This window comes from Artemia franciscana, chromosome 8, assembly GCF_032884065.1.
Source record: "Artemia franciscana chromosome 8, ASM3288406v1, whole genome shotgun sequence".
NCBI lineage: Eukaryota > Metazoa > Arthropoda > Branchiopoda > Anostraca > Artemiidae > Artemia > Artemia franciscana.
The window spans coordinates 12,805,987-12,829,852 of NC_088870.1; the positions used below are offsets into that span (position 1 = coordinate 12,805,987).

General features: G+C 35.5%; 1 protein-coding gene and 1 non-coding gene across 2 annotated transcripts in view; both read left to right on the forward strand.

The window, feature by feature from the left end:
* The window catches only part of LOC136029999 (SUZ RNA-binding domain-containing-like), a 96,402-nt gene that overhangs the window by 36,306 nt on the left and 36,230 nt on the right, over positions 1 to 23,866 (forward strand). The window lies entirely within an intron of this gene.
* Trnaa-agc (transfer RNA alanine (anticodon AGC)) lies at positions 13,282 to 13,354 on the forward strand. The gene has a single exon. It is a non-coding gene; the product is annotated as a tRNA-Ala (tRNA).

Genomic DNA, 23,866 nt, shown 5'->3' on the forward strand with positions numbered 1-23,866 from the left:
AACTTCTTAATCCATTAAAACTCTTTATAACGTTTATCCTTGAAGCCTTTAATTCAGCGTGTCTTGTAAATTTTCTTTTCTTTTGACTTGGTATGTTAATAGCTTCATAAACGAACTACCAGATTTTTCTTGACATTAAATCGAGTCAAACTTTAAAATTATCTTTTCCCGAAGTTCTTTAACTGTTTAAGTATCAACGATCATCAAAATAAAATCATTTTCCCACATACTATCTTAGATAAATTATTTCTTAAACCTCATCGCCCTTCCATTTACGGAATTTAACAAATGAAAATATAGTGAAAACGGGCATGATATTTTAAACAAAGCAGTGGATAAGACCGAAAAGACGAACTTTAAATAATAACAGACTGAATATTTCGACCTCGCGTCTGGAAGCCTTTATCAGCGGAAAAAAACTAAAGCATAATAGATTGAGCTAAATTAAAGAGAGTATAAAATGGAAGAGAACAACATAAAAATATACAAAACTCGCATCTTAATAACTTCCAATATAACCATGCAAATAGCACGAATACGCACAAAAGAATAATAAATTAGGTTTATTCCAACTGTGTCAGAGACAACATGCCAGTACGGTATTTTACTTCTATGGCGTCTGGCTGCATTTCTCAGATCTTTGGCAATTTTAACATGACCCCCACTTTACACCTCTTTGATTCACATTTTAATGCTTTCTTCACTTCCTTTACAATACCCTTATTCCTCTCTAACCTTTCATTCAAATAATTCTTGCACAGATCCCTCCTCCGCTATAATAAACATAATGTATATTCACTAATATTTCTAGCTGCGTTTCTAACTTTCTTCCCAAAGACACCTTCAGTGACTTTAAAAACTAGTCCATCATTCTTCTCCATTTTCAAATTTTAAACGCTCCACTTTAGTATTCAACTGCTCGTGGAAAAATTCTCTCAATTCTCATCCTGAGATCTACTAACGTCATAGCCTCTTGGAAGGTAGTACCCTGCCTAAATTTCGGCTTTAAATTAACCCTACAAGATGGTGGTCTTTAAGTTTTACATCAATAATAGCACTTCTGTATACTCTAGTACCCTGTATCGATCCCGCCAATCTTCAGTATATAGAAACTTAGTCAATAAGTTTAACTGTCTTACCATCATTTGAATACCATGTTAACTTTGGGGCATTATATGACCAAATACTGTATTGGTTGCAATACAGTATTGGTTACAATACTGTATTGGTTGTTACACATACAATGTTGCAGCAGTTGTAAGTAAAATTCATCGGAGTCACTTCTATCTTCTTCAGTTGGTTGAAGGGGTATATGCTACCTGCTATTTTTAATCATAAAATGATAAACTATTTTTTGAAAAAAAATCTAAAATCCCATAAAAGCTAAAGAAAACTCTTGAAATATAAGCTGTAATATTAAATATCTTTTTAAAGCAAATTACGGGTAGATTTATAAACAAAATACAAATAAAGCCCCACTGCTTTGTCATTTGCATAACGGTAAGTTAGGCTTATAAAAACTTTTTATAGCAACACTTTTTTTGTTTTAAATTGTCCGTAGTTTATATTCATGACAGCTTTAATTAAAAGTTTCTTAGGCTTAATTCTAATAAAGGAAAAAATTGGGAAATATTTACGAAAGAGAGCTTAGTCACAGAAACGGAACTTCATTGGTATTCTTTCATAATAGAATATCGACCATCTTTCAATGGGGATATTGTCATCATATTTCCAAAATTCAATAGCTCTGTTAATTACATATTAAAGTACCATAGACAGTGCTTAAGAAAACTGATTGTTTAGACTGGTAAAATGAACAGTATTAGAACCACATATCAAACAGCTCGTGGTAACGAACTGTAGACTCAATAGTAAAACGAAACTCTAAAAAATGGATTTTTGATACTAAAAGATACATCAAATAACCAGATTTTTATGTGATTTCAAATGTACAAGTTTCATCAAATTTAGTCTTACTTATCAAAAGGCACGAGCATGAAAAGTTTGCCTTATTTTGGAAAATAGGGGGAAACGTCCCCTAAAAGTCATAGAATCTTAGCGAAAATCACACCATCGCATTCAGTGTATCAGAGAAACCTTTTGTAAAAGTTTCAAGCTCCTATCTACAAAAATGTGGAACTTCGTATATTCTGTCAGAAGACAGATTACGGGTGCGTGTTTATTTGTTTTTTTTATTATTTTTTTCTCCAGGGGTCATCGTATCGACCAAGTGGTCCTAGAATGTCGCGAGAGGGCTCATTCTAACGAAAATGAAAAGTTCTAGTACCCTTTTTAATTGACCAAAAAATTGGAGGTAACCTAGGCCCCCTCCCACGCTCATTCTTTTCCCAAAATCAACGGATCAAAATTTTGAGATACCCATTTTGTTCAGCATAGTTGAAAACCATAATAACTATGTCTTTGGAGATGACTTACTCCCCCACAGTCCCCGGAGGAGGGGCTGCAAGTTACAAACTTTGATCAGGGCTTACATACAGTAATGGTTATTGCGAAGCGTACAGACGTTTTCAGGGGAAGTTTTTAGGTTTGGGGGGCTGAGGGGAGGGGGCTATGTTGGAGGATCTTTACTTGGAGGAATATGTCATGGGGAAAAAGAAATTCAATGAAGGGGCGGAGGATTTTGAAGCATTATTATAAAAAAGACAATGAAAAAATAAATATGAAAAAGTTTTTCAACTGAAAGCAAGGAGCAGCATTAAAACTTATAAGTTTTTTACTATTTAGTAAAGTAGAATTGAGAGGAAGAGTCAAACTTTAGAGTAAAGAGTGGGGTGTTGAGAAGGGAACAGCCCCTTTCATACACGGAGTAATTTCTCTTCGTTTTAAGTTTTAATGTCGCTCCTTATTTTCAGTTAAAGAAAAACTAGTTTTTTTATTTAATATCTTAAAAAATGGTGTAAAATAGGGAATGAAGTAAGAGGTTCATATGTAGTAGTGCAGTTTTTGGTAGCGCCACAAAAAAAAAGAAATGTGTGTAAAAAAAAATGGACAAAGACAAACTAACAATTAATGGCATCAAAGAGTTTACGAAAGTGTTACTTTCCTTTGAAGCAGATTGTTCAGGATTGAATTTTTTACGGACGAAAAGTGTTGTCAAGTTCCATGATTAGTTCAGTTTATAATCAGTTGAATAATTCAGTTGAATACGAAAGTGTTACTTTCCTTTGAAGCAGATTGTTCAGGATTGAATTTTTTACGGACGAAAAGTGTTGTCAAGTTCCATGATTAGTTCAGTTTATAATCAGTTGAATAATTCAGTTGAATAATTCAGTTGAATACGAAAGTGTTACTTTCCTTTGAAGCAGATTGTTCAGGATTGAATTTTTTACGGACGAAAAGTGTTGTCAAGTTCCATGATTAGTTCAGTTTATAATCAGTTGAATAATTCAGTTGAATACGAAAGTGTTACTTTCCTTTGAAGCAGATTGTTCAGGATTGAATTTTTTACGGACGAAAAGTGTTGTCAAGTTCCATGATTAGTTCAGTTTATAATCAGTTGAATAGTTCAGTTGAATAATTCAGTTGAATACGAAAGTGTTACTTTCCTTTGAAGCAGATTGTTCAGGATTGAATTTTTTACGGACGAAAAGTGTTTTCAAATTCCATGATTAGTTTTGCTTAGGTATGAATTTTTGGATAATAGACCTAAGATATGAAATTTTATGCTGGCATGTGGGAGGAAAAAGTCAATATGTACTTGTCCCCGTTTGGCTCTGATTATTAAAAGGGTGACATACGCCATTTCTGTAACTTTTCAGGGGAGCAAAAAAAAGTTTGTCCATGTTGTATATCTCTTTTTTATCTTCAAAGTTTGTCCACGTCCACAAGTGGAGTATGTCTCTTTTTTATTTTCGTAACGGTTCGAGATAGGACAATTCTGACTACACCATACGATTTTTCCATGCGACCAAAATGGCACATGTCGTACATAGTCCATTTTCGACCCAATTGGCAAATGTGGTTAAAAGTGGCGTATGCATCTTTTTTTTCGTAACGGCATGTGAAGTGACAATTCTGACTGCACCATTCGATTCTTAATGCTAGGTTTATCCACGACACATACATAGCTCATTTTCGATCAAGATGGCATATAACGCTCTCTCGCTATTAATTATCACAACCGAATCAAAGAGAGCAATGGTGTCATTATTTTTGAAAAGGGAACGGCTAAAGAGAAGTGGGCTGAACATTTTGAGAATGTGTCACTTTGGATGTGAAGGAGATTTACTTTGTGAAAAAGAATTAGTCATAGTACTAACAGGACTAGCCCCGAATGCTGATAATGGGGTAGAAGGTTTTTTTTAAATATGGTGGTGGTGAGAGACAAGATACTGAAGATTTTGAATATGATTTTTGAAAAAGGGTTAGTACCTAGCGATCTTAGGAAAATTGTAATTAAACCATTCTACATGAAAGGTAAGAGTATGAGTGAGTTAATTATAGAGCCATTAGCCTGGTTTTTGAGGAAACAAATTACTTAGTATAATGAGACTTCTTAGACTTAAGGATGCTGTGGAAAAAAAATTAAGAGAATAAGAGCGTGGTTTTAGGACGATTAGAGGATGTTTCAACCAAATTTTCTCTCTTGAATTAATGATCCAAAAGTCCCTGCGTCATCAAATACCCTTAGTCCTTAGTTTATAGATTGTAAGCCAACACTTGATTCAGCTGGTAGAAGAGCATTAGCGAAGGTCTTTTCCTTGTATGCTATACCAGTTAAATACATTAAAGTGATAATTGCTGTATACGGGAATAAGATTGGAAATGAGGCTTTTAGCTGGCTTTTTGTTGAATCAGGATTTTAGCAGGGTTGCGTTATGGCCCCATTTATTGGATCATTTTGATGGACATTGAAGCACAGCAAAGGCAATGAGAGAAAACAGAATGAAATGTGGAAGCTGAACTCTCCTATACTTTGATTATGTTGACGATTTTAACGTCCTAGATCAAATTGTTAACTAAATGAAGGAGTTTTTAAATGTTTTGCGAATGCAGGATGCGATAATAGGTTTCAAAATTAATGTCAAGAATTTTCATGTCAAGAATGTCAAGAATTTAATTAGTCAAGAATTTAATGTCAAGAATCAAGAATGTCAAGAATTGGCTAAGACTAGGACTAAGTGAAGGTGAAGAGGTGATATTGGATATTGAGAAGATCGGCCAAACGGACGGTTTCATTTACCTGGATAGTATTTTTAATAAAGATGGTCAGTAGAGTGAAAATGATAGAATAGAATAGCAAAGGCCCAAGGGTTTTTCCACATTTGAAAAAAAAAATTAGAAACTTGTAAGAAAAGTCTGTGAGCCAAGATTATAGTATTGGGATATACAGCGGTCGAGTATGGTTCTGAAGCGTGGGCGCTTCGGAAAATGGACGATTTGCTAAATGTTTTTTTTTTTCGAGAGAAATTGCCTACGGGTTGTTTTGGGGTGGGTTCACTACTGTCCAACGGGAGCACTCAAAGATATGTGGATTTTTTGCTAACCGAGTGAATTGTTGAGTGACTCGCCTTGTGTTAGGTTTTTGATTTTAATTTTTTTTTTCAATTTTGGATTTTATTGAATTTTATTTATTTTCTAATTTTGGCTTTTTGTTGCTGTTTTTCATTAGTTTGTTTTTCTTGCTGAATTTCTGCGTTGTTTGGTGTTTTTTGTCTTTCCCCATTTTTCGGCATTTTCCTTGAAATTTTCTGTTCGCGCTGAAGAAGTGAGGCAGCTGTCTTCCCGAAACATTCGCTGTATTTTGAGTATTTTCGTTGGGCTTAAAAAAACCACATTTTTGAACTTTTTTCTTTAGGATTTTTATTGTGGCTTGCCAATGTGGTTTAAGAAATTATCTTCGAATGACTCACCGTGTCTCAAACAGTAAGCTGTACGAAAAATGTGATTCAATCCTGATTCCTAGGGCTATAATGAGAGAAAGGATGAGATGGCTAGGACACCTGCGGATGAGAGATGACAAATTGACTGATTGCCAAAGAAGAATTCTGAAATCAAGAACCGTTGGTAGTTTTGGAAAATTTTAGTAGATGCTAGTGAAATTCCAGAGTTTCTTTACGTTTCGCCTGTATTTGAATTATTCAACAGTAAAACGTCTCTTTGGACACGATGCAATACTTGATGTGAATCTGGCTTGACGACGATGCTTCATCAAACCATATACCTTCTGCCGCGAACCAGCTTGGCAAAATTAGAGTATTCCTCGAAATCAAGAAGCGGGGTTAATTTTGAAATGATATTAGTAGATGCTAGGGAAATTGTAGAGCATCTTGGTATCTGAATTATTCAACAGTGAAACGTCTCTTTGGACGCGATGCAATACTTGATGTGGAGCTTGACGACGATGCTTCTTCAGACCTAGGAAGTGATATACCTTCTGCCACGAAACAGCCAAGCAAAATTAGAGGATTTTTCGAAATCAAGAAGTGGGGATAGTTTTGAAAAGATATTAGTAGATACTAGGGAAATTGTAGAGCATCTTGACATATCGACGGTATCTGAATTATTCAACAGCAAAACGTCTCTTTGGATGCGATGCAGTACTTGATATGAAGTTGGCTTGATGACGATGCATCTTCAAACCTAGCAAGTAATATACCTTCTGCTACGAAGCAGCTAAGCAAAATTAGAGGATTTCTCGAAATCAAGAAGCGGGGATAGTTTTGAAAAGATATTAGTAGATGCTAGGGAAACTGTAGAGCATCTTGACATTTCGACGGTATCTTAACTATTCAACAATAAATGTTCGAAGAAAAACAAGAGCTAATTTTATTTTGAGGGTTAAGAAAATCCAGTGTAAGATCCAAAACGGGAATTCATGATCAGCTTCATTTTTTGACTTTGGACACTGCCATCAGCTCAGTTAAACAGGTGATTTAATCAACTTCAAGAACTAGATTCTAGATTATAAGTATATATAATAATATTAATAATAGTAAAACAATAATATAAATATAATAATTAAATATAATGTAATAATAAACTATGTTAATAAGTGTACGGCCTCAGTTTCTGAGAAAAAAATTATTGAGTAACTTGAAAAAATGCCGAGAAACACCAAACGCTAGATGACGTTTGTGTTTTTTTTTTCCAGCTGCTTCCTATTTTTACAAGCTGCTCATACTCTTTGGCAGGAACCTTGTTGGTTTGATTACAACATCTTCTAAATAGACATCCAGGAAAGAAGAAAATTCTTTGTTGTTTTACCTTTGGTCAGTTGAAGCATAATTATTAGTGTATGTTGATTATCTGACCATATATAGTAAATCTAGAATAACGTGGCATTTTTGTGTTTTAGACATCCAATAATCCATGGTTGAATTACATGGGAGCTAGGGGGTGGCACCTAAAAGTACTTTTGCCTAGGTTATCAAAACTCCTGAGGTGGCTCTGGGCTTAACCATTTTATACCAATCGAAATTTGCTTCGTCTTTTATAAGCAGCCCTGATTAGTTGAAAGTGAATGGGATTTGAAATTGGTTCCTGAAAACTGGTCAAATAAAAAGAAAACTAGTTTCTTCAACTGGAAGTAAGGAGCAAAATAAAAATTTAAAACGAACAGAAATTATTCTATATATGAGGGGGGGGGCTGTCCCTTCCTTAACTCTCCTCTCCATACTAAAGTCTTGAAGGTATTTAAACATACTTCTCATACAAATTTAGCGGACCTTGTGTTTGAGCAGTCTTTCTTAAAGAATTGTGACAAAAAGCCAAACTTCTATAGGGTTAAGAGCCAGTTTTGAAGAAGGAACGCCCCCTCCCCCTCATACACGGAATAATTTATGTTCGTTACAAGTTTTAATGTTTCTCCTTACTTTCAGTTAAAAATTGGATTTCTTTATTTAATTTATGACTATTTTTTTCTAAATCATGCCAGAAAATCCCTTCCCTTCTGTAAAATTTATCCTACGAAATTCCACCCGAGACCCCCCTCCGTGGGAAATTTTCCCCGGGGAAATCCCCCCTCAAATAATACCTTCCTAAAAAATTTCGGTATGTTTCCTAATATCAAATACATATGTGGACGACGGAGGAATTGCGTAGCTTACAGCTCTTTCCCCAGGGACCCTGGGGCCTGGGACCTGGGACCTGGGACTAGGGACCCAGGGACATGGTGCATAAAATGGCTCTTTCAAAATTTTAATTGGATTCCCTTAGGGGAAAAAGAGGCGTGAGACGGGGTTAATTGCCGTCCAATCTTTTTGTTCCCTTAAAAATAGCACTAGAAATTTTATTTTAGATCGAATTTGCCTTCTCCTAATCTTCTTGGATTATTGGTTTGATAAGATCACTCCTGGGGAAAAAAGAAAACAACAACAAAAAAACAAGAAATGAACATGCATCCATCTTTCGTTTGATCAAAAAAAGCGAAATTCCAAATTTGTGCATGTAGGAGCTTAAAACTTGTACGATAGGGTTCTTCGATGTGTCGAATATGATAATGTGATTTTCATCAAGATCGGTTGACTTTTTTTTCGTAATTGGGAAAATTTTCTCAGGCTCGTAAGTTTTGATGGATAACATTAAAATTAGTTAATTTTATTGTATTTAGAGTTAGCATAAAAATCTAATTCTTTTGATGTATCTGTTGCTACTTATTCTGTTCTAAAAGTTTCGGTTATTATTGAGCCCAGTCGCTCCTTACTTACAGTTCGGTATGACGAAAATGTTTGATTGCTAAACAAGTTCAGTTGCGTTGAAATTGGACGCTATTGTCTGCTACATCTTTTCCTTTGAATTTTGTTGTCAGGCATTCAAAATAAAAAGATTGAAAAGCGGGAATGACATGAAGAGATTTTAGTAAAAAGAAAGTTATTAATCTGTTAAGAAAGGCTATAACTGAAGTTCGTGTTCTATGACTGCTTTTTTCTACTGCATCTCTCAATATGTGCCATTGCTGCGAAAAACTTCCAAATTTCTAATTAAACTGTTTATTTATACTTTAAATGTGTTTTAAAAGCGTAGAAAAAGAAAGTTTCAAAAGCCAAAGTTTTGCTTTATATAAAAAAAGGAAAATAAAGTAGCACATAAATTCCTGAAAGTGTATAACAACGCCAGTAGCTTTTGTTTTATTCCCATTCTAGTCATTTTAAAGCACAAAAGGATCATTCTTAGTTTTAAGCTTAGGAAAATCAGTAGTAGTAAGTTGCCCTAAACCAATGTATGTTCCCCATTTCGTTAAAATTTGTTTAAACCATATCTTCTTGAATAGTCATCTATTTAAGGAGGTCTTCTCTCTGGTATAGAATCCTATTTGTTCTGTCATCAGTATCTGCAGAGACATAAAAAAAAAAAAAAAAAAAAAAAAATGACTGAGGTTCTCATTAGTTGAGCTCCTTTTCTCTCCTATTTGTGAGCCTCATTTAACCAATTTGTTGCTGCCCCCTTTTTATTTCTATACGTCATTTTGCAGCATTTGGTTCATTTTGGTTCAAACATAAAGTAAGCAACATAAAAATTTAAAACGAACAGAAGTTGTGCTGTTTATGGTGGAGGGGGTGGTCCCTTCCTCAACACTCTCTCTCTCTATGGTAAAGTCATGAAGTTCTTTAAAAAAAAACTTCTCATTGAAATTCAACGGACCTTGTGTTTGAGCTGTCTTTCTTGAAGAATTGTGATAAAAGCCTAACTTTGGCGTAAAATTTGGCTTCTTTTCTCTCCTATTTTTGAGCCTCATTTAACATTGTAGCACTACCTCCTTTTTATTTCTATACCTCATTTTAAAGCATTAGGCCCCACTGTTCATTTTTTTGTTTAATTCAAGGTTTTTTAAATGAGTGTTTTTATTTTTTTTACTTTGCTTCCCCCTTTCCTCTTTTTCTTTCTTTTTACCTATTATTTCTTGTTTCATATGCTTTTAACTTTTTACATTTCTTGTTTTAATGCAGACAAACTGCTGTACCACGGTACCATATTTTCTAATTCCAAAAAATGAGCCTTAAATATTAACTCTGATTGGTCAATTACAAATTTTATTTATCCTATCTTACTTCTCAGCACAGGTTGAAAAGCGACAGAGATTAATTTTCTTCTTATTTTCTTCTTGTTTGGATCATTACAAAGACGCTATCGCATAGTTTAATCACCGTGTCTTGTTTGCAGTGCTTCCGCTTTTCGATTTCTATTTTCCCGATTTTTAAATCAATTTTCCGTAAAATTCCCTGTCTGTAGGCCTGATTTTTCTCCCCTTTTTCTTCCCAGAAAAAGGGATATTTTGTCTTACATTTCCATACAGTCTACACAAAAAAAACATAGCACTTCATCAAATTGTTATTTTTACTTCAGATAATGATATATATAGCATCTTTTACGCTACCAAGAAAACGGTTTAATTAAGTGACATCTCCAGCACTAGCGTTTGTCTTCTTCTTGAAGCCAGCGACAACTTTTGGTATGCTGACGCTTGACGAAGTTTTATCTTCGTTTTTCAACCAGTAATTGACTCGAAATGTCTTCATCCAGTACTGCTGAACTGACAGGTCTTCAACTTGGGCATCTCCCAAATGAAGCTCTGAAGTTCTAAGGAACTGAGTTAACTGGTGGTGTAGTATCAAAGAACATTTTGTCGCAAAATGTTTGTAGCCTTCTGTTTACCCAGAATGACGCCTGCTAGGGCCTGGTTTTTTGGAAAAAATTTTCTTAGGAGAGGGACAAAGCTGCCTGCTATACTTAATGGCAGATTATGTTCTGCCACAAATATGCAGATGAACTGTTTAATTTCTTTGGAATTACTGCCCACACAGTCAGAAGTTTTCAATGCTGCCACTGCCAACCTTTGTCTCAATTTCATTGCTTGCTTTTATATGCTGCTTGGTCGGAGCATGCCTGGTAAGCTCTGATTTCCTACAATATTCATACTTCAAGCTGAACCTACAGTGCGGAACATAAGCATTTTTCTTTGACTTGTTTGAAACTCTTTTCTCTATCCAATTTTTCAACATTGGTAACTAAAACCCACTTTTCAACAGACTTTTGGTCGGCGCTCTTAAAGTCCTTAATCTACCCCAGATTTCCCTGGAAATCCTTACTTTACCCCAGATATCCCTTTATCCCTAGATTCAAAATGAGTATCCCTAAGAGAAGTGATTTCTCCCTAAAATAGGGTAATCTCCCTAGAAGTGGAAGCCCTGCTTGTTTGCTTCAGCTAAAATTGAACTCCGGTTCCCGTATTAAATAGTCCGTGGTAATGAATTGTATTAAGGAACGTCTTGGCCCAATAGTAACCGAAACTCTAAAAAACGGATTTTGATAACAATGGATACATCAAAAGAATTGGCTTGTTATGCTGAATAAAAAAATATGAAATTCATTAAGTTTAATGTTACCCATCAAAAGTTATGAGTCTGAGCAAAATTTGCCTTCGTTCTGAAAGAAGGGGAGTCCCTCTCCAAAGAAAGTTGAGCAATCTTAATGGAAATCACACCATCAGATTCACCATGTCAAAGTACCCTACTGTGGAAGTTTCAAGCTCCTGTCTACAAAAATGTGGAATTTTTCTCTTTTTTTTTGTCAGAATAAAGATCACCGATCCTTCTTCTTTTTGTTTATTTTTGTTTTCCTAGTGGTGACCGTATCGAACCAATGGTCCTAGCAGACCGAAAGAAGGCTCATTGGAACGGAAAACCAAAGTAATAGTGCTCTTTAATGTAACCAAAAGATCGGAGGGGGACTAGGTCCCCTCCCTAGGCTGTTTTCGTCCAAAGACATCTGATCAATTTTTAGAGGCCCATTTAATTGAGCATAGTCGAAAGGTCTAACAACTGTACCTTTGGGGTTACCTCAGTGTACCACACAACTGTACCACAATTCTTTAAGAAAGACTGTTCAAACACAAGGGCCATTTAATTTGAATGAGAAACATTTTTAAATAACTTGAAGACTTTAGTCTAAAGAGTGAGGGTTGAGGAAGGGGCAGCCCGCCTCTGCGCCTCACATATTGAATAATTTTTGTTCGTTTTGAGTTTTAGTATTGCTCCTTTCTTACAAAAAATAGCTTTTTTTCTTTTTCTTTTTTTTTTTTACTAAGCGTAGGACAGATAGATTGCCATATGGTTGCCTTAATTATTCCATACACATAACATTTATATAAGTTGAAATTTTGTTAGCTGATTTTTGGTCGTTATTTCTATAAATCTGTAGTCCTAGAATACAAGACAAATATTGACCAATGGTTTTATCAGGGGGGTGTATATTAACGTTAATATACCCAGAAATTGGGGGGGGGGAGAATTGTTGTTAAAGGAAATATTAGAAACAGATATTCTAGGGCTGTGGCTTCAATCGAGGAAAGTCTAGAGGGGTGCAAACTGTATTTTAAAAATCTAGGAGGAGGGAGAATTGACGTTTTTTTCAATTTTTTCAGTGACATTACCAAAAAATGACACTTTTCAATGAAAACAACCCCAAAAAATATTTTCAAAACATCTAGTATGGCAAAAGATCCAGGAGAGGCAACTGCCCTTCCATCTCCCCCTCCATCCCCGGATTGTACTGACGTATAGGAAATAGCAATTAAATTCGTGTAAATCCTTACATTTTCTGGAGGATGAGATAGATACAAAGCCCCCCTCGACGCCTTTGCCTCAAGAGATATCATTGTAAACACGTCTGACCCAGTGGGTACCTGCTTGGGGGCCCAAAGAGCGTGGAGGGGGGGCAAACTAATTTATGTGTTTCTAGTACACTTTTGTTGGCTTATCTAAGCATTTTGTTTATTTTTTGTAGAAAATTTAATCACTTATTCCAGATTTGTTTAACAATCTACATCAGCTATGAAGGTAAATTCTCGGTATATTTGGAGCGTTTTCTATTACTTAGCTAGCTACCGAATGTTCTGGATGCATCTTTTAATGCTCTTTCCAAATATGGCAATTCTTTCCTTCGCAAATTACATTTTAAAATCCACTCACAATGAGATTTTACTAGTATTGGGAATTAGATAGCGCTTATTTGGGTCGATCAATGCATTTCATAAAATTTTTAGCCAATCAGAACCTCCACGAAAAATCTATCAGTTCAAAATAAAACAAACTAAATCTCCATATTAGTAAAATATCATCGTAAATTGCCCTTTAATCCCTTAGATGAATCCTTAAAGTGACATCCTATTTCTTATTAGAAAACGATTACCAAAAATTCTGAAAACACCTAAAAAATCACAAATGTTTACTTATCTCTATCCGCTCCTCCCGATGGATGAATTAGAATCTACACATTCAAACTGTAATTTCTTCACTTTTTTAAAGTCATTCCTTATAACATGGGGATGTAGCTCAGATGGTAGAGCGCTCGCTTAGCATGCGAGAGGTACGGGGATCGATGCCCCGCATCTCCAATTTTTTTGAACCGTTTTTAAATGGATTTGATGCTAAAAGGATGATGCTAAAACGAAGATAGAACCAAAGCGTGTGAAGGACTGGTTTATAGCTTCTCATGCTATTTACATAGAACATTATGACGACCCCTCTAGGTAACAATTAAATTAAAAAAAAAGTTTTGGTACTTGTGTATTATTCAGAACACACTCAGTAAGTGAAGTTAGGTTCTTTCGTGAAACAAACTACGATGCAGGTTCATTTTAATTAAATATTTGGTACTTGAATCAATTGATTCAATTCAGAATACGCTCAAGAATTTTGTTGAGAAAATCTGCTTTCATAGCCACAAAGACAAAACTCAATTTAGTTTGCTACGCATAGTGACAGAAGATAGTGACGGCATTAAAGGCAGAAGGAAGACCTCGTTTTAACGCGATTCTTAACGACATTTCTGCGTTCTGGGTACATAATTCCAAGTTGTATATTTACAATTTTCATAATAAAGTATTATATTTTCATCATATTTTGTTTTATTTCATTAGATTTATCAAAAGTTTGGGCTATATGTTTGCACATTAGGGGGTGGGGGTGAGGTGCATTATATCAAACACCTAACTTAACCACCTCTATATGTAAAATGTTTAATTAAAATGTACCTGCATCGTAGTTTGTTTCACGAAAGAACATAACTTCACTTATTGAATGTGCTCTGAATAACACACTGGTATCGAAGTTTTTTCAACTAAAAAGTAAGGAGCAACAATAAAACTTAAAACAGACTCAACACCTCGCTCTTCACGCTAAAGTTTTTCTTCGCTTTAAAAAGTTACTTATTGTTCTAGTTAAACGACCCTTGTGTTTCAGGAATCGTTTTTAAAGAATTTGGACAAAATTTTACCTTACACTTTAAACTAACGGTAACTGTACGGTAAACTTTACCGTAAAGAGCGAGATGTTGAGGAGGCGGGAACCCTCCTCACATAAGTAACAATTTCTTTTCGATTTAAGTTTTAAAATTGCTCCTTCTTTTGAGTTAAAAAACAATTTTTTTTAAATTTAATTTCCTATCGTTTATTTTTTTAAATAGTGCCAGGATATTCGGCTCCACCTCCGCGGAAAAATCCCCCTCCCCACGGAAATATCCTGTGGGCAATTCAATCCTGGTGAGAATTTACCCTGGACAATTAACCTTAACATCTCCACGTGTCGAATATGCTAAGTAAAATAGCCATCTCCGAATTTTGATCAGACGGCTTTGGGAAAAAAGTGGCATGGGAGGGGACTTAATTGCCCTCCAAGTTTTTGGTCACTTAGAAACGGCACTAGAACTTTTCATTTCAGTTAGAATGAGCCCTCTCTTGATGTTCTAGGTCCACTGGGTCGATACAGTCACCCATGGGAAAAAAACAAATAAATACGCATCCGTGATATTTTTTTCTGGCAAAAAAAAAATACAACGTTCCACAGTTTTTCAGATAGGAATTTAAAACCTCTAAAGTAGGGTCTCCATTACGCTGAGTTAGATGGTGAGATTTCCATTAAGATTCAATGACTTATTAGTGTAATATCTCCTTTTTTGAAAATCAGGAAAATTTTTCTCAGGCTTTTAATTTTTGATGGGTCATATTAAACTTAATAAAACTTATATATTTGAAATCAGAATACAAATTTACATCTTTTAATATATCTACTTGTGTCAAAATCTCGTTCTCCAAAGTTTCGATTACTGTTGAGCCTTGTCGCTCTTTTCTTACACTTCATTGCCACGAAATGTTTGATAAGTAAAACTAATAGGCTTACTTTTGGGACTGGATTTGTTTGAATTAAAGTTGGGGTGAGGGGGGGTCGTGAATGGATTGGGAAGAGTGCTGCGAACATCAAATGAAAAACCAAGTCATTTAATAATTGGCCTCGCTTCCATTGTTTTAATTAATTTTTCTGAATGAACTGGCATTACTAACTGAGTCTTAGTCTTGAATCTGGGTTTTCAAAATATTTTTTATTTCTTAAAGTTACTGATTACAAAATAAAGAAAAGTCAGTTTATTTTCTCAATCATGAATATAATAACTTGAATTTAGCGGTAAAACTAATTATCAGAAATTCTTTTCATTAACAGTCTGGATTCGCTTTCCAAGGTTAGCCGACTTTTGGCTACTTGCGAATATTGGACAGTTTTCCACCAGTGACAAATTTCAGATGCAAAGCTAAGCTAACTTCGCCAGCCAGTTTGCAAATAAGGCCAAATCTGAGTTCTGAGTTCTTTATTTAACAATACATTTCATAAACAACAAAAAAAACTACTTCAACACAATTTTCCCCATAAGGCTCCATGGCCGGGAAAAAACAGGGGAGAAAAATACCAATACAAAAAAATACAAACAAAATATAAAAAAATCAGTCGCACACCCTAATAATCCCCAAAATCACAAGCTAGGCTGATAGTAGCACATGATTTCACAAACTCAATTAAGTATTCAACTCAATTCAGAGACGTCAACTCCAAGGGAAACCGGAAAAAACTTATTGACTAGCAAAAATTATCCAACATATTTTTTGAACATACCAAACGAGTGGTAGCTTCGTGTAAACTCTGGGAGCGTGTTCCAGATCCTCTTGCAAACTATCAGAGGGTTGAAGTCAGACCTCACTGATGGAGTGTGAAGAATCTTTAAATTGTTGGAAATGCGGAGATAGTAAGTCAATTGATCAGAGAAAAAAGATATATTATTGCATAGGACAGCAGGAAGATGGCCGTGCAACTGTAAAAAAATTGAAGAAGAACAAATAAGAAAATAGAGAGATTTCAAATCAAGGAAGGGTTTAAGTGAAGATCGGTTAGTTTCCTGAATAAGAGTCCTTACTTTATCATAAAGCTTTGAAAGTGGCTTAAGAGACGAGGGAAAAGTTGACATCCAGATAACAGAACAATATGACACATGAGACGGAACTAGGCTGTAGAACAAGATTCTAAGAATCAACCCTGGAAATATGTGTTCGAGTTTTTAATGATTCCAAGACTCCTAGAGACTTTCATTGGAATCAGGTCAATATGATATTTGAAGAAAAGATTTTCGTCAAGCAAGATGCCTAAGAATCGAACGTACGGTCCCTAGGTCTACGTAGAGAACCTCTTGATGCGTGTATTTCATTTAAGTTAGGGCAAGCCTTTGAGACTCAGGAGAAAATAAGAAAACATGATTTTCCGACATTTAAGGCAAGATAATTTACATCAAACCACTAGATAGCTCTTTCTCTTTCTATCATCCTTGAACGAAGATCAGACTCAGTTCTACCAGTTGTGCTAAGAGTACTGTCATCAGCAAAGGCAATAAGTGTATCTGGTAAGGACGAACTCCCGTCACAATTAGTGACGAAGGCTGCTTGACAAAGACGACAGCAAATGGTAGGTTTAAAATTTTTAACCACACTAATAAGGTCATTAACGTAGATTAAAAAGAATATCAGTCCAATGGAAGATCCTTGTGGAACGTCAAACTCTATTCTAGAAGGGTTAGAAAAGCGCCGATCAATCGAGATGACTCGACCAGATAAATATGATAAAAACCAAGAATAAGCACTCCCTCTTATACCAATATGTGGCAGTTTCCAAAGAGGAATCTTGTGTGTTAATGAGTTGAACGCTTTTCGAACATCGAGAGAAAGGGCAGCAGGTATCAGACCAGAGTCAAGAGCTAAATGTAAACAATTCAAGAGAGTTGCACGTGCATGCTCAGTTGAGTACTTCGCCCTAAAACCAAACTGAAAATCATGTGACAAGTGTTTAGAATTAAGAAAATCGATAAGTAGAGAAAATATAGCTTTTTCAAAAATTTTACTAAACACTAATAAAAAAAATATGAGACTATAATTTGCAGGATGATTCCTTGATCCACCTTCAAAAAGAATAATAACAAGAGCACGCTTCAAAGCACTTGGGAAGAAACCATTTTCAAAAGAAAGATGAGAAGTCTCGTGAGGGCAGAAACGATGACAGGAAGAATGAACTTGACAACCTTAGTCGAAATACGGTCCGGGCCAGAAGATGAAATACCCCTCAAACCGTTCACAATTCTGGCTATTTCAGAGACAGGCTCTAATGCCATTGATTTAGGATAAGGTTCTCCAAAGAACATCTAAAACCAGGGAGAGAAAAAGACAGGCTTAAAGAAGAGGATGCTGCTTTGTCGATATTAGCAAAATAGGAAGTAAACGCATCTTGAACTTTCAGCTCACCCTCTATATTTTTACCGTCAACCACAACAATTAAATGGACAGAAGGAGGCAGAGAAGATGGCCTGATAACAGAATTAATTACTTGCCATGTCTTGCTAATGTCTTTAACACAAGCATAGAATTTTCTATAATAAAATAACAATTTAGCCTTTCGGCAAAGTGAATTGTAAACTCTTCTATAAGCTTTAAAAAGTTGAAGCTGAGAACCACGTGAAAATGGCTTAGAGGACCTGTAAGCCTTCCAAAGACTATTTTTCTTCCTCCAACTTTTAAGGAGTCCATGAGTCATCCAAGGATTGAAAGGGGCGGTTCTTTTCGATGCCGGATTTGATTGGGGCGCATCACATGTATCCAAGGTAACTTCTTTCAAAGAATCATAAAAAGAATTAAACAAAGAATCTGTATCAGATTCATTTTCAGAAAGACTCCACGAAAAACCCGCCAACCGTGACCGAAGAAGATGCAAACCCTGATTATTAAATTTTAAAGGGGAAAAGCCAGCTCCTTGGCTCCTCCTTGGCAACAAATCGAAAAGATCATACATGGAAAAAACAGGAAAATGGTCTGAGATATCATTTGTCAGTACAGTATTTTGCACCATGGTCAACGATGGAAAAATATTATCATTCAAGAAACGGGAGTGTTAGTTATGCGAGTTGGAATGCATGCAGAAGGTAATGTTCCAAAAGCTAGCATTGTTGAAAGAAAAATCCAAGAATGAGGATGACCTCCGGTCACACAAATTAAGGTTGAGTCACCCATAATGACAAGTTCAGATGAATGATGTTGGATTATTTCCAAAGCCTCATCAAGATTCTGAAGGGAAGAGGGAACAGACCCACTAGGAGACCGGTATATATTATTAACAATCAAAGTCTTAGCTTGTGTTTTAATTTCAGTAAATATGGACTCAAAAATTCCTTCTTCATTTCTTGAAAGGTCATGTTTAATAGAGTACGGGAGATATTCCGAAACATACCTTTAGCCATCCTACTTCGATTCGAATATTCGATCTTGTACTAAAGGAAATGCAATAGAGATTCATTTTTCGAATCTAGGAAAGTCTCACAAAGACCAATAAAATCAGGGTGTCCACCACGCACTGAACGTTAAGCTGAAACACAGAGAAACAACCATCTCGTTTGGATACTCCATCTAACCCAACTCACTACTCAGCTTGGTATCTCCATAACAAAGATATGTGGACAGCAACTAGGCAAACAGAACGACGGCCCATTTTTGAGACAAATGAAATTGAAGTAGAAAAAATAAATGCCAAAAACAGAGAACTCGGATACGAAAAAAACTTTTATACAAAATGAAAAACAACGAAAACGTGACTAAGTTTCACAATCAAGGAGAAAAATTTATATTTCATAAATTACGAAAAAAAAAAAACACAAACAAATATCAAACACATAACTAGAGAGTGAGGGAATCACACCAATTACTCATCACCTCCGACTGACACAGCGGGGGAGGGAACCACAAAGGCTGTATAACTAGATAGTTTAAAGGGATCGAAACACAAGTTCTCAATTCGCAACCAAGTCGTACTCTTAGAAGAGGTTTTCGCTTCTATCCATACACTAAACCCTGTCGTTGTCACTCAGGTTTCAGTAACTTTTGTTAAAGTATCAGGTGACGTACGCAGATTGTAGCCGAAAGATAGCAGTTCTTTTCTACGACGTGCCAATTCAAGCGGGAGATCAGAAGTGATGTTTTTTCCAGATCCTTTCAGTTTACCGCAATTTTTCATAATAGCGTCTTTATCTGCTAAATTACCCAAAGTCACGAAAACTGGCCTGGCTTTTGCTGTAGACCTAGATGTTGCCCTAGTATTAGAGCCTGATGGTTTATTTCCATTCAAACGATAGCACTTGACGAAGGGGATTGAATTCGCGTTATTGACCCATATTTTAGCAAGAAGCTCACTGGCAGCATTTTCTGAGTTACTACCTTGAACAGTCGGTATGCCGTGAAGTAGATTATTCTGTCTTTTTGAAACAAGTTCAACTTGAAGACAAGAGTTTTTCAGATTTATTACTTCGGCTTTGAGAACTGTATTTTCTTCTTTAAGCTCAAAATTCTCATTTCGGAAAGCCTCAATCCCCTTTTCCAGGCTAAGAATCTTCTTTATAAGCTCAATTTGCTTCTGATCAAAGTATGACTTCGTGAGAGACATGATAAAATTATTCAATAATCTCCCCTAGATTGGCTAATTATCAAATCAAAAATCCATTAAACAGAGATTTACTGGCAAGGGCCCCGTATTACTGAAATAAATCCATAGAGGTCCGTGTTCAAACAGCACAAAACAGCTAACAAATATCCTAGATATGCAATAGCATCCACCAGCGTGCACTAGCTCCGAACGGAATGAATTGATGACTGATTTAATGATAGTTCAGTTCTAATCATTTTTGTGTTTGGTTTTTAAGGATATACTAAAGAATATGGGTACCGTATAAGAGTGGGAACTGCCACTAGTGTCGACTAGAAAAAACTATCAACACCATCTATTATTTGGCGACACTTGGTAGTTTTCACAGTGGACTAATAAGACTAATTAATTAATTTAGTTTAGTTGATAAAATTAAGTAAATAATAGGAATATGATCTCAGTTCCTGACAGAAAAATGATTATAGCCAAGTTTTGCTGCACGGTAGATGGCGTTGTTAGTTTTATTTGTCGACAGTAGCATTGGTCTCATTCCTATAAGTTGCCCATACTCTTTGGGATAGACTATGTTAAACTCTAGAGCTTTTGCTAAATTTTGCGGGGCCTTTTTTTGGCTGGTTTTACTTCGAATTACTACCATGTAAACCGACCGCGGGTTTAGCCAATGGTCATGGCATTATTGCATGCCAAAATTTGGGGATAGCATTATTTATTGGAACAGTCTTCAAACAACATTGACATAAGGAGAATTCGGAATAGTTTGAAATCTATGGGGAGAATTAGGGACTTATGGACCAGTCACTGATCCCTTTGATCGTAATTTACTCAGTCCAAACTTAAGGTTGTATTTCACGTGCAAGTTTTTGTATTTTAGTTCCTTGTGTCCTTTTGTTTTAGTTTGTCAACGTAAAAAAAATATTTTGCTTCGATTCAATAGCTGAGATTTGAAACTTGCTTTACATTTTTTTTTATTGAAAAACAAATAAAAAATTGGCTAATAATCGTTGAAAAATGTTCCTGTTTTTTAAGTAAGTTTAGATCTTATCAAAGTAAAACTCTAAACAATATCATAATTTTGGCTATGCAAATGGACAAATCTGAAACTGATGAACTGAATGATATAAGTATTTTGTCCTTTGGTCTGAAGTTACAGCCGTGTGCCTGTCGCAAAACTGCATGTATCTGAGGGAACCTGACCCTTGATTTAAGCCTAAATCATTAAGGAAAACTGATATGGAAGTAGGCCTTTCTTATTAGAGTTGGTTCAATATGAATTAAAACTGCAAGTGCTATTAGCAGCGTGGTATTACTTGGCAGTAATAGAATAATTCCTAACAGGCATGATTTTAATTCATTTGAATTTGTTTTTCAATTAGATTTTCATTGAAAAACCCACCCACCCCTAAATTTTTCTGGATCGACTCCACTGATTATGCCCTTTTGGCAAAAGTTGAAACAAGGCGCTAAATGAATAAATATAAGCAATCCTATTATTTAGATTTAAAATTAGTTTGGTAATTCTAGATGGCGTTGGCTGCATTTCAAACAGTTCATGGAAACGAACTGTAAGTACGGAGAAACCCGGCTCAATAGTAACTGAAACTCTGAAAGACAGAATTTTGATACCAATAGATACATTAAAGGATCGAATTTTTATGCTGATTAGAAGTATATAAGTTTCATCAAGTTTAGTATTACCCATCGAAAGTTATGAGCCTGAGAAAATTTGCCTTATTTTCGATAAAAGGGGGAAGCACCCCCTAAAAGTCATAGAATCCTAATGAAAATCACACCGTCAGATTCAGCATAACAGAGAACACTACTGTCGAGGTTATAAGCTCCTATCTGGACAAATGTGGAATTTTGTATCTTTTGCCAGAAGAAAGATCACGGATGTGGGTTTGTTTTTTGTTTTTTTTCAGGGGTGATCGTATCGACCCAGTAGTCCTAGAATTTCGCGAGAAGACTCATTTGAACGGAATTAAAAACTAGTGCCTTTTTTAAGTTAACAAAAAATTGGAGGACAACTACGCTCATTTTTTCCCAAAGTCACCGGATCAAAATTTTGAGATAGCCATTTTGTTCAGCATAGTTTAATTTCTATTAAAACTTTCGATAAAACTTAAACCTAATATAAATTATTATGTATCAAACAGTTCGTGGTAAAGAACTGTTGTAAGGAGCGACCCGGCTCAATAATAACCGAAACTCGAAAAAATGGAATTATTATGCCAATAGTTGCATCAAAAAAATCGCATTTTAATGCTGATTTTAAATATATAACATTCATCAAGATTAGTCTTACCTATCAAAAGTTACGAGCCTGAGAAAATTCGCCTCATTTTAGAAAATAGGGGAAATACCCCTTAAAAGTCATACAATCTTAACGAAAATCACACCATCAGATTCAGCGTATCAGAGTACCTTATTGTAGAAGTTTCAAGCTCCTATCTACAAAAATGTGGAATTTCGCATTTTTTGCCAGAAGACAAATCACGGATGCGTGTTTATTTGCTTTTTTGTTCGTTTGTTTTTTTCCAGGGGTGATCGTATCGACCCAGCGGTCCTAGAATGTCGCGACAGGGCTCATTCTAACGGAAATTAAAAGTTCTATTGCCCTTTTTAAGTTACCAAAAAAATATGAGGGCATTTAGACCCCCTCCCACGCTCATTTTTCCCAAAGCCACCGGATCAACATTCTGAGATATCCATTTTATTCACCATAGTCGAAAAACTTAATAACGATGTCTTTGGGGACGACTTACTCCCCTGCAGTCCCCGTGGGAGGGGTTGCAAGTTACAAACTTTGACCTGTGTTTACATATAGTAATGGTTACTGGGAAGTGTACGGACGTTTTCAGGGGGATTTTTTGGTTTGGTGGGAGAGTTGAGGTGGGGGGGGGGGGCTATATGAGAGGATCTTTCCATGTAAAAACTTCTCATGGGGGAAAAGACTTTCAATGAAGGGGGCGCAGGATTTTCTAGCATTATTTAAAAAAAAAAACAATGAAAAATAAATACGAAAAGTTTTTTTTTTTACTGAAAGTGAGGAGCAGCATTTAAACTTAAAACGAGCAGAGATTATTACGCATATAAGGGGTTCACCTCCTTCTAATACCTCACTCTTTGCGCTACAGTATTTTTAGTAATTTCAACTATTTATTCTACGGCCTTTATGATTCAAGGGTCATTCTTATGGAATTGGGACAAAATTTAAGCTTTAGTGTAAAGAGCGAGGTATCGACGAGGGGTGAGCCCCCTCACATGCGCAATAAAAACATACGAATATAGAAGTTCGTTACGTAAGTTGATTCGTAAATTACGTATATTTATTGTACTAATGAAAATGTTCGTAAAAAATTAAAAGTTCTAGTTGCCTTTTTAAGTAACCAAAAATTGGAGGGCAACTAGGTTTCCTCCCTCGCTCCTTTTTTCTCAAAATCTTCCGGTTAAAACTATGAGAAAGCCATTTAGCCAAAAAAGTTTTTTAAATTTTTAAGAAGTCGAGTTAAGAGAAAGTGTCGAACTTTAGCGTAAAGAGCGGGATGTTGAAGAGGAAAAGCCCCTTTCATATACGGAGTAATTTCTGTTCGTTTTAAGTTTTAATATCGCTCCTTACTTTCATTTAAAAAAACTTTTTTTTTTATTTAATATCATTTAAAGATCTTTCCTTTCATGCATTCCAGTCATTTGAGAATTGCTCCACTTCTGATTTTCATTTTCATAAAAGTAGTTTCGACCTCTTTGGCCGTTTTGTTATTATGCCTTACACAATTAGTTCCGCAAATATCACTAATTTAAGTTATATGGGACATCTTTTCCATTGAGAAATTTTTCGTGGATGAAGGGAATTTTCCATGGAGGGAGAGCTGGATTTGCCGACATTATTTTAAAAAGATCACCAATTAAATAAAAAGCGAGTTTTTTTCAAATGAATGTAAGAAGCAACATTAAATTTAAAACAAACAAAAAATATTACGTATATGAGATGGGTTGCCTCTCTCCAGTAGCTGGCTGTTGTGCTAAAGCTTCTTTTTTAACTTTTAAAAGAAGCTGTTTTTCTAATTAAATAGCCTTTGTGATTCAGGTGTCATTCTTAAACAACTAAAGCA